General features: G+C 36.6%; 1 protein-coding gene across 19 annotated transcripts in view; it reads left to right on the forward strand.

The window, feature by feature from the left end:
* The window catches only part of UTY (ubiquitously transcribed tetratricopeptide repeat containing, Y-linked), a 225,293-nt gene that overhangs the window by 149,869 nt on the left and 60,398 nt on the right, over positions 1-15,026 (forward strand). The gene's annotated exons all lie outside the window — the stretch shown is intronic.

Here is a 15,026-nt window from a genome sequence, read left to right on the forward strand (position 1 = left end):
TGTTAACAGTTTGTTTTTAAAGTGCTATAGTTCATAAATTATTAAATTTTTATTTTATTTTATTATTTTGTTGTTTTTGAGACAGAGTCTTGCTGTCTCTCGCCTAGGCTGGAATGAAATGGAGTAATCTCAGCTCATTGCAGCCTACACCTCCCGGGTTCAAGTGATTCTCCCACCTCAGCCTCCCAAGTAGCTGGAATTACAGGCACCCGCCATCATTGCCTGACTAATTTTTGTATTTGTGTAGAGACAGGGTTTCACCATGTTGGCCAGGCTAGTCTTGAACTCCTGACCTCAGGTGATCCGCTCACCTCAGCCTCCCAAAGTGCTGGGATTACAGGTGTGAGCCACCATGCCTGATAAACTTTTAAAAATGTAAGCAGAATTACAGTGTATAAAACACACATTGGTAATAGAGAAATAAAATTCCTATTTTACGTCTACCTTATTTTTGGAATATTTTAATGATAAACTAAGCCTACGTACTGTTTGCAGAATGATACTTAATATGAAGAAAATTATCTCGTCAGCTCAGGTATTCACTCAGCAGTGAAAAGATGTTCGTGTTTTACTTTATCTGGATAATTTTTCTTTGGGAGCATTAGCAGTCTTCCTCTATTAATTGTAGTCTCTAAAAAAACTATAGAAGAAGAAATTTACAGAAATGTGTCAAAAATACATGGAAAATTGAAAAACAAAATCTTAAACAGGACAGTGGTTAGTAAAACACCTAATAGTAAATGAGGAGAAATAGAATTGTTAGAAATAAGAGTTTCTGAATTTTTTCAAAAAAAATTAAGAAAATAGTTAAGCAATGCAACCACAATTGTATTTCTCAAATATTTGTTTAAATTGTTTGTTCTTACTGGCCCCTTTAAATTACAAATTTGGCCAGGCTCAATGGCTCACGCCTGTAAAACCACCAGTTTGGGAGGCTGAGGCAGGTGGATCACTTGCGGTCAGGAGTTCAAGACCAGCCTGGCCAACACAGTGAAATCCCATCATCTCTACAAAAATACAAAAATTAGCCCCATGTGGTGGCGGCGGGTGCCTGTATTCCAAGCTACTCTTGAGGCTGATGCAGGAGAATCACTTGAAACCAGGAGACAGAGCTTCCAGTGAACTGAGATTGTGCCACTTCATTCCAGTCTGGTTGACAGAGTAAGACTTCACCTCAAAAAAAGAAAATAAATGAAATTATAAATAAATTATAAAATAGAACTGCGGTTTACTATATCAGATGAAAGAATGTAGAAAAGTTACGTTTTTATAAAGCTGTTACCTTGAAACTTAAAGTTTTATAGCTGAAAAGTATGTTGTTGGAAGTTTCAAATTTATAATTTGCTAATGTCATTGACCCCCAGAAGATGTTTAAAATTTTGACCTCATTTTGTATTTTCATCACATTGATATCACAGGAATCCGATTCTGCTGTGAAAATAGTATATTTTTTGGATTTTTTGTTTTATGGTAAACAGGAAAGTAATGATTTAACAATTTTTGTTAAATTCAGTGGCATTGGGTATTCATGTTATTGTGCAGCCAAAACCACAATTCATCTCGAGCACCTTTTTATCGTCTCAAACTGAAACTCTGACCCCATGAAACATAACTCATCATTAGTTAATAAACCATGAAAATCTGAGACAGGTCTCAGATAGTTTAGAAAGTTTATTTTGCCAAGGTTGAGGATGTGTGCATGTGACACAGCCTCAGGAAGTCCTGACGACATGTCCCCAAGGTCAGAACAAAGTTTGATTTTATACGTTTTGGGGAGACATAAGACATCAATCAACGTATGTAAGATGAACATTGGTCCATTCCAGAAAGGTGGGGACAACTCGAAGTGAGGAGGCGTCTTCCAGGCCATAGGTAGGTAAGAAATAAATGGTTGTATTCTTTTGAGTTTATGATTAACCTCTCCAAAGGAGGCAATCAGATATACATTTGACTCAGTAAATAGAGGGGTGACTTTAAATAGAATAAAAGCAGGTTTGCCCTAAGCAGTACCCAGCTTGACCTTTCCCTTTAGCATAGTGATTTCAGGTACCCAAGATCTTTTCCCTTCACATTTCCCCCATTAAAAAAAAATCTCTTGGAGAAAGCATTTGAGAAGAAAATGAGTCTCTGGTGTCAGGTTTTGTCTGATCTTTCATGGCTAGGATGGTTTATTCCTATTACTTAAAAATATTTGGCGATACTAGACTCTAGCCACTGGTTTACTATTGTTTTTGAAACATAATTTTTCTTTCTCCAGTTTTCTATTAAAGACAAATCATGGTAGGATCTATTTTCTTTACTAAACTCAGCCGTATTATTTGTATAAAGTACAGCAAGAATAGTTATTTTTCCAATAGGCTTCTTTTTTTAATTGGCTTTGATGGAACTTTGTTTCGTAGAAGTAGTCTCAGCTAACACTTTTTTAAAGCTGAGCCCAGCCATCGATTTCTACTATCAATACCTATGAGTTGGTTGAATTCCTCTACTCTTGATTTTCCAAGATAAAGTTGGGGTTCCTAGGCCTATCAGAAAATGACATTCTCTACTTACCACAGGACGGTAACCCTATATAGGGACCATGCACCCTATATAGGGACCTCTATATAGAGGCCAGATTTCCCAAGGGAATTTTATTGACTCCATAAGTCAAGTTTGACTCCTTAAAGGAAAGTACACCATTTCAGTCAAAGCCTTGGTAAAATAACCAGTTTCTACCATTGTGTCCTATTACAAATGAAAACAGATTTTTATTTCACTTATGCAAATAATTGTATTGCCATAATTGTTAAGAATACTTTCAAGTAGTTTTCAATTTCTGGAGAAATCAGATAGAAACAAATATACTACAAATTTTCTTGATAAGAATACTCAATTGTTAAAAGTTTTAAAAACTTGAAAGTTTTCTTGACTTTGGAAAAACAAAGGATCAACAACATTTTAAGCAAAAAGTTTAAAAGATTACTTCAAATTCTGTTTAGTCCATGCAGATAATTCCTGTCCTACTTGATATTCACAAACATTTCAGCTCTCCATGAGTCCTGACAGTTTTTTCTGTATTCTCATGTCACAGTCTCAAAGTTATCAGACACTTGCATTCAAGAGCATCTGTTAGAGTTTATAGCTGATTGGGAAACCACCTTCTAAAGAGGACCAAATAAAGACAACAATTGTCTGTGGATGACTAAAAGTTTTAGAGGAGTCATAGTCAAACACACAATTGACTAGGAAATTTATTACCTCTGTGGCACAGAATAATTTAACATAACTATTTCAATTATTACTAATCATGTACATTAAGACATAACAGAATTATAGGAGTTTCCTATAATTTTGGAACACACAGCCATAACAGATATATACAAATGCAGCCCTAAGAAAGCCAATCACCTTTTTATATTTGACAATGCTTACTATATAATTTTTATGTCAAATAAGCCAAATATGTCATTTTTGGACATTAGAGGACCTATTAATATCTTAAAGGACTAATTAAGTCAGAAAAAGACAGAATTTATCATTTGGTATTGGAAAGTTTGTCAAATATTAAAGATTTAAAGCACCTTGATATTACAAAATAGGATCAGAGGTCATTGTAAAATAAATCATTAATTTAAAATGGAGTGATAACTCAAGAATTTTTTCAAAAGGTGAAAACCTTCATTACTGAGGATACTTAACTTCCCACACAATAAGCCCTAATAAAAACAGCATGAAACCAATTAAATTTGTTATCCAAAATTTTATAAACAATCTATAAAATTTTCATAGTGATATTAAGATATAACTTCCATACTCTTTTATAATCTTCCTTAAGGAGTTGATGAATGCTTCAAAAAATCCTTGTTAATCTCACACAGGGACACATATGCTGGTCTTGTATCAGTGTGTCTTTGACATTAATGGTTAATTTATACAGGAACTGAGTATCTCTTATCTTTCAAAATCGTCCCTTAAAATCTCACATACTCACCTCTTTTGCAATAGTCCTTGAACCTTGAGGAGCTGAATAGCTTTAATTTCTGGACCTGTTTCTCAGGAATGCAGTTTATTTTGGTTGGCATCTTTTACCAGGCTTGAAGATGAGGCTTCAGTGTTTAAGATTCAGCAGGACTCAGTGTTTTTAGACCATGAGTCAAAGCCCTGTAACTCAGTATCACAAGGACTTTAAAAGCATGTACAGCAAGATACAAGGACATACAACCTTAATTTAAAGAAATTTGTTTCTAATCTCAGTTTTTCCTAAGCAAACCAAACTTAATAATAAGGGCATATGAATTATTTTGATAAAATGTAAAATCGGTTAGGCCAGTTACCAAAAGGCAAAAGAAACTACCTCTGTGCTTGTCACAGAATATTCTGTGGAAAGAAACATTTTCTTTAGACCTTTAAGAATACATTGTTAGCATCAGACCACAACAAACAGAACCCTCGGAAGAAAAACTTATCTGAGCTGAAAATGAACTGAAGGGGAATGTTACTATTATGTGCCTTTGTTGTTGGTGTTGGTCTTGGTGGTGTTGTTTGAGATGGAGTCTCGCTCTGTCGCCAGGCTGGAGTGTGGTGGCATGATCTTAGCTCACTGCAACCTCTACCTCTCAGGTTCGAGCAATTTTCCTGCCTCAGCCTCTCCAGTAGCTGTGATTATGGGCATGCACCACCACGCCCAGCTAATTTTTATATTTTTGCCTGAGATGGGGCTTCACCATGGTGACCAGGATGGTCTTGATCTCTTAACCTCATGATCCGCCTGCCTCACCCTCCCGAAGTGCTGTGATTATAGATGTGAGCTACCGCGCTTGGCCTACTTTTGCCTTTTAAAAGGGGTTAGAAAACCAAAACAAGCAAGATATAATAAAAGTTGAACTTTGGGTTAAAATCTCTTATAATTTATTAAGAGTAAATCAACCCCTTATGAAAATTTCATTGTTATACAAACCAATCATCCTTTAATGTGTATTTTTTTTTACATCAAATCCAATCTCTAGAAAGACATTGTCATTTCCCTTTAATCATAGACAACTTGAATATATGAAAGCTTTTCTTTTTTTAATAAATCCTCTTATTATGACCTATGCAGATGGGTCATGACATACTTGACTTTCTGATTTGTCCTGAACATCCCTCTTTCTTAAACAACCAAGTCGTTTTACTTAGGACTAAATTTACTATACAAGGTTCTTTCTCACATGAAATTATTTCTCTTTAAGCTTTCTTACCAAAACAAAATCTCTTTATTTTTATAAAATTTCTTTTCAACTCTTTTATTTGCTGACTCCTTTTACATTATTATTATTATTACTACTACTATTATTATTATTATTATTATCTGAGATAGTTTCACTCTGCTATCCAGGCTGGAGTGCAGTGGCATAATCTTGGCTCACTGCAACCTTTGCCTTCCAGGTTCAAGCAATTCTCTTGCCTCAGCTTCCCAAGTAGCTGGGGTTACAGGCATATACTACCATGCCCCACTAATATTTTTGTATTTTTAGTAGAGACAGGTTTCACCATGTTGGCCAGGCTGGTCTTGAACTCCTGACCTCAGGTGATCCACCTGCCTCAGCCTCCCAAAATGCTGGGATTACAGATGTGAGCCATAGTGCCCGGCTTACTTTGTTTTATACATAACCTAAGCTTTGAATTAGACAAAAAATTGTTCACTTTTTATAGACACCCTTTTTTCTAGAATGAATATTTTCCTACAAATATATTTTTTATTGGAAAATACACAAATAATAACACATCTGTTATTTAACTATAGATTCTAAATTTTGACAAGTTTGTCTACAAGTATTTATAGTATTACTTTCACTTAATTGCTTAACTAGATTATTTATAAAAACTACAATTGTAATTATTTAAAGTTTTGAGATCACCATTGCAAAATTATAATTACATTTTGACAGAGAAAAACATTTCACCTAATTAACACCATCTTGCTTCTAACCTTCAGACTGTCCTTGTTCATTCCTGGTGCTTAGACCAAAGTAACTTTGGAGGAACTTAGTTTACAGTTTAACTTTGAAACCAAGTAACATTTCTTTCCTAAAATAAGCCTTACTACCTGTGGACTATACTGCCTGAAGCCAAAAGATTAGAAGTTATGGTAATCTTACTAAATTCAAGATGTAACTATTTTTATTAAACTAGTACCACTGTCTTCTTTTTAAGAGTACCGAAGTGCCTGGGCATGCTGGCTCATACCTGTAATCCCAGCACTTTGGGAGAACAAGACAGGTGGATCACCTGAGGTCAGCCTTTCGAGAGCAGCCTGACCAACATGGTGAAACCCCATCTCTAATAAAAATATAAAAATTAGCCGCACATGGTGTCGTGCGCCTGTAATGTCAGCTAGGGGGCTGAGGCAGGAGAATCACTTGAAACCAGGAGGTGGAGGTTGTTGTAAGCCGAAACTGTGCCACTGCAATCCAGCCTGGGTGGCAGAGCAAAATTCCGTCTAAAAAAAAAATCTTTTAAAATCTCATTACCATATTTAAATAGGATAAACTGCTCCTATTTCAGAAATACAGCAATTGCTCTGTCTTTTTGGGCTGGCTTGCAAAAAGGTGGCTGTTACATCAATAAAGCCCTATAGTAGCCAAAATCAATAGACTTTCTGCTCTTTTTCTTTTTCCTTTTGCTAGCTGGTTTTCTTCCCCTACCACACAATCTTTTTCCTCTCTCTCTCTCTGTCTCGTGGGAATTTAGTCACTTCAGAGGTCTTTTCCCCCATAATTTGGAACTTCCTTTGGATTTGATCAAGTCATATAGAGTTGACCAAACCCAAGTGGGAAAAAGACTGAAACAACCACAAAAACAGAAACAAACAACAACAAAACATTTATGCAAAACAAATGATCGCACAGTTTATATGATTACTGAGTGCTCTACTGGTAAGGAGAAATTAAGACCAGCTGGTTGTTAATCTTAACTTTAGCCAAAGCAAACCACAGTTCAGTCAGTTACCTATGGCTGGGTCTGAGGCTGATGACTGCTCCATAGCATCCTAGAAGCAGGTTAAAAAAAAAAAAATGAAAAACAACTCATCTTCCCTGTTGGAAGAGAGCACAAACTGTTTCTTGCCTTCCATCATCATCATGGAAGCAGGAAAAGCATATCTTCCTTGTGTTAGAAGCAAGTAAAACTCAGGAAAAAAAATGAGTTGTACAGAAAATAAACTTTGGATCCAGCAAAATAAACTTCGGATCTTGAACAAATTTTGGGAGATCGGGGATTCTCTGGAGGGGCTTCTTCCATGCCTCAGCAAATTGTCATGTTGGTGTAGTGCCTAAAGATAACTCAAGCTGGTACCAAGCACCCATAGAAGATTCGTCAAAGGTCAGAGGCACCTCCACTGAAAATCCCTCTTTGGTTACCTCTATGTGAACCCTGAAAATCCCAGAGAGGTCTCAGTTAATTTAATTTAGAAAGTTTTATTTTGCCAAGGTTGAGGACATGCTCCCATGATATAGCCTCAGGAGGTCCTGTTGACATATGCCCAGGGTGATGAGAGTATAGTTTGGTTTTGTACATTTTAGGGATAAATGAAACATCCATCAGTATATGTAAGATGAACCATTGGTTAGGTCTGGAAATGAGGGACAACTCATTTCTGGGGCGGGGGCCTTCAGGCCATAGGTAGATAACAGAAAAAATGGTTGTGTTCTTTTGAGTTCCTAATTAGCCTCTCCAAAGTAGGCAATCAGATATACATTCATTTCAGTGAGCAGTGGGGCGACTTTGAATAGAATGAGAGTTTGCCCTAAGCAGTTCCAAGCTGGACTTTTCCTGTTAGCTTAGTGATATTTTCCTTTTACGTTTCTTCCTCAACTCTTTAATAATCTGTTTTGTTTTTGTTGTTTGTTTGTTTTTGAGATGGAGTTTCGCTCTTGTTGCCCAGACTGGAGTGCAATGGTGTGATCTCAGCTCACTGCAACCTCTGCCTCCTGGGTTCAAGCGATTCGTCTGCCTCAGCCTCCTGAGTAGCTGGGATTACAGGCATGTGCCACCACACCCAGCTAATTTTGTATTTTTGGTAGAGACAGGTTTCTCCATGTTGGTCAGGTTGGTCTTGAGCTCTTGACCTCAGGTGATCTGCCTTCCTTGGTGTCCCAAAGTGCTGTGATTACAGGTGTGAGCCACTGCACCTGGTCATCTCTTTTTCACTTTCTTTCAAAATACATTTCACAAATTCTGGGTTGCTCATGTAAGTGGGATCATACAGTATTTGTCCTTTCATGTCTGGCTTTCTCGGCCAGGTGCATCTATGTTTTTAGCATCATAATTGTACTGTTTTTTATGACTGAACAGTAACTCCATTAAGTATGTACCATATTTTGTTTATTCACATTTGAGTTACTGTGTTGAGTACTGCTGCTCTGAAAATTGATGTAAATTACGTGTTCTGTCTCTAGAACTGCTGGATTGCGTGGTAATTACTTGCTGAACTTCTTAAAGGAAGACTATGTTGTTTTGCGCAGTGCTGGCACCATGTTAATTCCCACTGGCAATGGCCAAGAGAATTTACAAGTATTTGCAGTGATTTACAATGTTTTACAACTATTTTCTCCAATTTTGTTTATCGTAATTTTACTGTTTTGGTAATAGTGTCCTTTGATAGTTTTTTAATTTTTGTGAAGTCCAATTTATTTACTTACTTTGTTAACACATTCTTTTGAAGTTTAAGAAATCATTGCCGAATATCATATCACAGCATTTTTACTTGTTCTCACAATTTTATAGTTTTAACTCTTATGTTTGAGTCTCTGATCTCTTTCAAGTTAAGTTTGTATGAGATCCAAGATAAAGAACCAACTTTGGTTTTTTGTGTGTTAATATCTAGTTTTTCCAATCCCGTTTATTCAGAAGACTGACGTTTCTCCTGCTCAATGGTCTTGGCAGTCTCATCAGAAATCATGCAAGAGTTTTTGTCTTGATTCTGTGTTCTCTTTTATTAGTCCGTATGTCTGTCTTTATGCTACTACTACACTATTTTGATTGCTACGGTATTATAGTAAATTTTGAAATTAGGAAGTGTTCATTTTTCTGTCTTTTATTTATTTATTCATTTATCTTTTAATTTTTTATTTTATTTGAGACAGAGTTGGAGTGCAGTGGCGTGATCTCAGCTCACTGCAAGCTCCACCTCCTGGGTTCATGCCATTCTCCTGCCTCAGCCTCATGACTAGGTGGGACTACAGGTACCTTCTACCACACCCAGCTAATTTTTTGTATTTTTAGTAGAGACGGGGTTTCACTGTGTTAACCAGGATGGTCTTGATCGCCTGACCTCGTGATCTGCCTGCCTCAGCCTCCCAGAGTGCTGGGATTACAGGCATGAGCCACCGCAACCGGCCCTTTATTTTTAAAATATCAACTTCTGTTTTAAAGACAGAGGGTTTATGTGCAAGTTTGTCACTTGGATTTAATACTCCCAGAAAGTGAACATAGTACCCCACAATAGATATTTTTTTACCTCATGCTCCACCTCCTTTCCTCTCACATATAGCTCACATTTATGTACATATGTACTCAGTGTTTAGCTCCCACTTATAAGGGAGAACGCGCAACACTTAGTTTTCTGTTTCTGAGTAAATTTGCTTAGAATTATGGTCACCAGCTACATCCATGTTGCTGCAAAGGACATCATTTTGTTCTTTTTTTGACTCCATAGTGTTCCATTGTCTATATGTACCAATTTTCTTTATGCAATCCAACATTGATGAGCACCTAGGTTGATTCCATGTCTTTGTGTTCCCAGACCAAACTGATGATTGGGCCGCTTATTCTCATGGCCCAATAATGAGATGCACATGAACTGGGAAAGAAGAGCGTTTATTTCTGAAGTAACCGGGTACAGGGAGAAAGCCAGGAAAATATTACCATACCAACTCAAAATTACAAAGTATTCTAGAGCTTATATACCTTCTAAGCTATATGTCAATGTGTAGTGTGCATTAATCTAAACTCATAAGTGATTAACAGCTTCTAATTTATAACTGAGGTCTGAGTTTTGAAGACCTTCCTCTGGAGCCTCAGTAAATTTACTTGATCTAGATGTCTCCAGGTGCTGAGTACCTTTATCCTGTTTCCTGCTAAATCATGGAGGTTTGGGGAGTTTCTTTAGACCGCCAATAAAACTTACTTGTGGAAGTCTGGGGAGTTTCTTCAGATCCCCAGGAAAAACTTGTTTAATCCTAAGCAGATCCTGTTAAGAATTTGTTATTTTGTTATCTTCAAGGCCCAGAAAAGGCCTGGGCAAAATTATTGATGGACTTTTGTTACATTCCAGCCTTTATATGAGGGCACTGACTCCTTCAGCTTTTAATACTTAAATTAACCGAGGGCACTGACTCTTTCAGCTTTTAATACTTAAATTAACCGCTCAGTCAGTGCTGAAACAGTTGTGATGGAGGCCTGCCTGTTCAGCTGTTAATGAGACCTGGCCTGGCACATTTGCTGTTGTGAATAGCACAGTGATGATGAACATAGGAGTGCATGTGTCTGTTTTTGTAGAATGCTCTGTTTTCTATTGGGTAGATACCCAGTAATGAGTTTCCTGGGTCAAATGGTAGCTCTATTTTAGGTTCTTTGAGAACTCTCCAAACTGCTTTCCACAGTGGCTAATTTATGTTCCCATAAACAGTGTATAATCCTTCTCTTTTCACAGACTCGCCAGCATTTTTTTTTTTTTTTTACTTTTTTAATAGTCATTCTGACTAATGTGAAATAGTATCTCATTGTGGTTTTGATTTGCAATTCTCTGATAATTAGTGATGATCAAACATTTTCCTTTTTTCTCTCTCTCTCTTTTTTTGCGGGGAATGGAGTTTCATTCTTGTTGCCCAGGCTGGAGTGCAATTGCACGATCTCCAGCTTACTGCAACCTCCTCCCAGGTTCAAGTGATTCTCCTGCCTCAGCCTCCTAAGTAGCTGGGATTACAGGCATGTGCCACCACACCTGGCTAATTTTGTATTTTTAGTAGAGACGGGGTTTCTCCATGTTGGTCAGGGTGGTCTCGAACTCTCGACCTCAGGTGACCCACCCGCCTCGACCTCCCAAAATGCTGCGATTACAGGCATGAGCCACCATGCCCAGCCACATTTTTCCTATTTTTTGGCTGACACTTGTATGTTGTTTTTTTTTCTCCTAGCAGAAAACAAATTTATGTCCTCTTTTAAGTAGACATACCCTTTTCATATCCTTTGTCCATTTTTTAATGGAGTCATTTGTTTTTTGTGTTGATTTGTTAAGTTCTTTATAGATTCTGGATGTTAGACCTTTGTCAGATGCATAGTTCACAAATAATTTATCCCATTTTATAGCTTGTCTATTTACTCTGTTAATAGTTTTTGTTTGTTTATTTTGCTGTGCTGAAGCTCTATGCCTTAATTGGGTCCCACTTAATCAATTTTCATTTTTGTTGCAATTGTATTTAGAGACATAGTTAAAAATTGTTTGCTGAAACCAGTGGTGAGAAGGGTACGGGCGTGGGGGTGGGCGGGCGCGTGTAGTTCCAGCTACTCGGGAGGCTGAGGCAGGAGAATGGCGTGAATCCGGGAGGCGGAGCTTGCAGTGAGCCGAGATCGCGCCACTGCACTCCAGCCTGGGCGACACAGCGAGACACATTAATAAAACGAAGAAAAAACTCGTATGATCATCTCAACTGGTAACAAATACAATTTCACAAAATTCAGGATGCTTATATATGATAAAAACATTGTACAAACTAGGCACAAATGGAAAGGGCTTCAACATAATAAAGGCCATATATGAAAAACACATAACAACGTCGTACCTAGCAAGGACTGACAGCTTTTCTTCTAAGATTAAGACCAAGAAAAGGATTTATGGTTTGGAAAACTAAATACTATTAACACGTCAGTATTACCAAAAGTGATCCACAGATTCAATGTAACCTCTATCAAAATACCAACAACAATTTTTGCAGTATAAAAATAAAAATAATAAAATTGACATGAATTTTAGGAGGAAAGTCCACTAGTTCATTACATACAAACTTTTTATAATGTATTTCTGAATTCATCTTACTAATATTTTGTTAGAATTTTTGTGTTACTATTTATAGATATATCGTTGTATTCTTACAGTGTCTTTGTCCAGAGTCTCAGGATAAATCCAGGCTCATAGCATGCTAAATGGAATTTTTAAAATGTTTTTGAGAAGCATTAGTATTAGACAAAACAGAGACCAGTATTTTAGACAGTCCCTAGGTGTATTAGAATATTACAGCTGAGGTTTTCTCTGCTCTCTCTCTTTTGAGGGAACAAATTAGGAACAAAATTGACACCTCATTTATAGCAACACTGTACCAGGCCTTTGATGGAGTGAGGCAAGCACAAGTAAAATACACCATAGTATTTCCTACTGATTTCAGTGTGGCTTTTTATAAGTTGTTGACTTGGATGCTATAGCTCTGTGATTGCTTTCCATAAATTCTATCAGATTATGTTAGGTAGTTTTCAACTTTTTTACATAAGGAAGTGTGAGAGCTTGGGGCTTCTTCGTTCACCATTTGGACTCATGTCACCTGTCCTTTATTTCTTTTTATACTGCTTCATCAAGATAATTTACATAATATACAATTACACATATTTACACATATATACAGTTCAGTGGTTTTTAGTGTATTTCATAGGTGTGTAATCATTATAATAAATTTTAATAAAGGTTGCGTGTATGTGTGTATGGGATGATATAATTTCTTTTGTGACTGGTTTCTTTTTTATCTTTTAGCATAAGATTTTCAAGGTCTATTCATTTACAGCATGTATCACTAAACCACTTCTCTTATAGTGACAATATTACATTGTCTGGATATAAACTGTTTTTAGTGGAGGAACTCTGTCATCAGTTTATGAACATTTAGGTTATTTTTGCTCTGCCTCATAGGTATTCTGAGTAATGCTATTATGAATACTCAAAAACAGTATTTGTGTACATATATCTTCATTTCCCTTGTATAGATGCTAGATTATGTGGTATAATAACTCATTTATTATTCTTGGGGTTTTTCGTTGGTTTTTATTGACAGTCTCGCTTTGTTGCCCAGGCTGGAGTGCAGTGGCACAATCTTGGCTCACTGTAACCTCCACTTCCTGGGTTCAAGCAATTTTCCTGCCTCAGCCTCCTGAGTAGCTGGGACTACAAGTGTGCACCACCACACCTGGCTAATTGCTGTGTTTTTAGTAGGGAAAGTATTTCACCATGTTGTCCAGGCTGTTCTCAAACTATTGACCTCTAATCATCCATCCAGCTCGGCCTCGCAAAATGCTGGGATTAGACGTGTAAGCCACTGGAGCCGGCCTCATTGTTTACTCTATTAAGGAATGGCCAGATTAATTTTCAAATGGCTGCATCATTTTACATTTTACTTTTTTTTTTTTTTTGAGACTGATTCTCCCTTAAGTCGTCCAGGCTGGAGTGCATGATGATAATTCAGCTCACTGCAGCCTCTGCTTCCTGGATTCAATCAATTCTCCTGGCTTAGCCTCCCAAGTATCTGGGATTTTAGGCACACAACATCATGTCTGACTAATTGTTATTTGTATTTTTAGCAGAGACAGGGTTACATCATGTTGACCACACTTGTCTTGAATTCCTGGCCTCAAGTGATCCACCTACCTCAGCCTCCCAAAGCGCTGGAATTACAAGCATGAGCCACTGTGTCTGGCCTACATTTTTATTCTTAATTTATAAGTTTCCCATTTATCTATCTTCTCTGATACCTATATATTATCTCCTTTTGATTCTAACCATACTATTGGTTTTGAAGTAATAAGCATCTTTTCATTAACATGTTGTTAATCGTTATATTTTCTTTGGTGAAATGCATGTTTATTTCTTTTCCCCATTGTTTAATTGGGCTATTTTTATTATCGAACTGTAAATTATATGCATGTATATTCTTGTTAGAAATTCCTTCTCACGTGTTAAATGTGTCAGTACTTTATTCTGTTCTGTGAGTTGTCTTTTTTTTTGTTAGTGTCCTTTGAAGCACAAAAATTTTAATTGTGATGAAGTTTAATTATTTGCATTTCTTGGATTTCATTTGTTTTTGTCATTACTAAGAAACTATTACTTAACCCATAGTCATACAGATTTACTAATTTTTTTTTGCATGAGTTTTGTGTGGTATCTCATATTTAAGTCACATTCATTTCGAGTTAATTTTTCTATACATTATGAGGTAGGGGTCCAGCTTCATTCTTTTACATGTGGATTTCCAGTCCTCTGAGAAACATTTTCTCGTTACATATTCTTGAAATATTTCTCAAGAGAAAAACATTTTTATATTCAGCATTTAATTTTTTATTAAAAATGTTAAATTAAAATGTGAAAATATTTTATTATGTATATAGAACTCCTTGCATTGAAAATTTAGTCTGTGAAGAACTTCATCCATATGCTCTTAGCTTTGTTAATGTGATTCACCCACAGAGAAAGCCAGGGTAACTAAATTTGACACTATAATCAGAAATAGAGGATCTTAACATTGCTCACTCTGTACATATTTGCATATGGATGGAAACATATTTCTCCCAGTTTAGAATATGTGCCATTGCTTTGCTACTTGGCACTTGTAATTAACTTTCATAGTTATACCCCTCAGTACTTTTGGCTTCAAGTTGTTCTACATTATCTTGTCCTTGGCCTAAGTATAAGAGTCTACAGATTCTTTCTCATAAAACAGTGTCTACAGGAAAAAACAAAACAATGCTTTTTGCTTATTACAAAAGGGAATTGAAGGGAGGCTGAGTCAGGAGACTTCCTTGAACCCAGGAGGCAGAGATTGCAGTGAGCTGAGATTATGCCACTGCACTCCAGCCTAGGCAACAGAGTGAGGCTCTGGCTCAAAAAAAAAAAAGGCAGGGGTAGGAATTATGTCTTATTAAGGTGCTTTCTCGCATCTTTTTTTTATATATATATAATTAGAAAGTTTTCGCATGTTGTCCTTGTTTTCATTTTTCATTCTCTCATATTCTCTTCATATCATTTTAAATGA

Source organism: Macaca thibetana, chromosome Y, assembly GCF_024542745.1.
Source record: "Macaca thibetana thibetana isolate TM-01 chromosome Y, ASM2454274v1, whole genome shotgun sequence".
NCBI lineage: Eukaryota > Metazoa > Chordata > Mammalia > Primates > Cercopithecidae > Macaca > Macaca thibetana.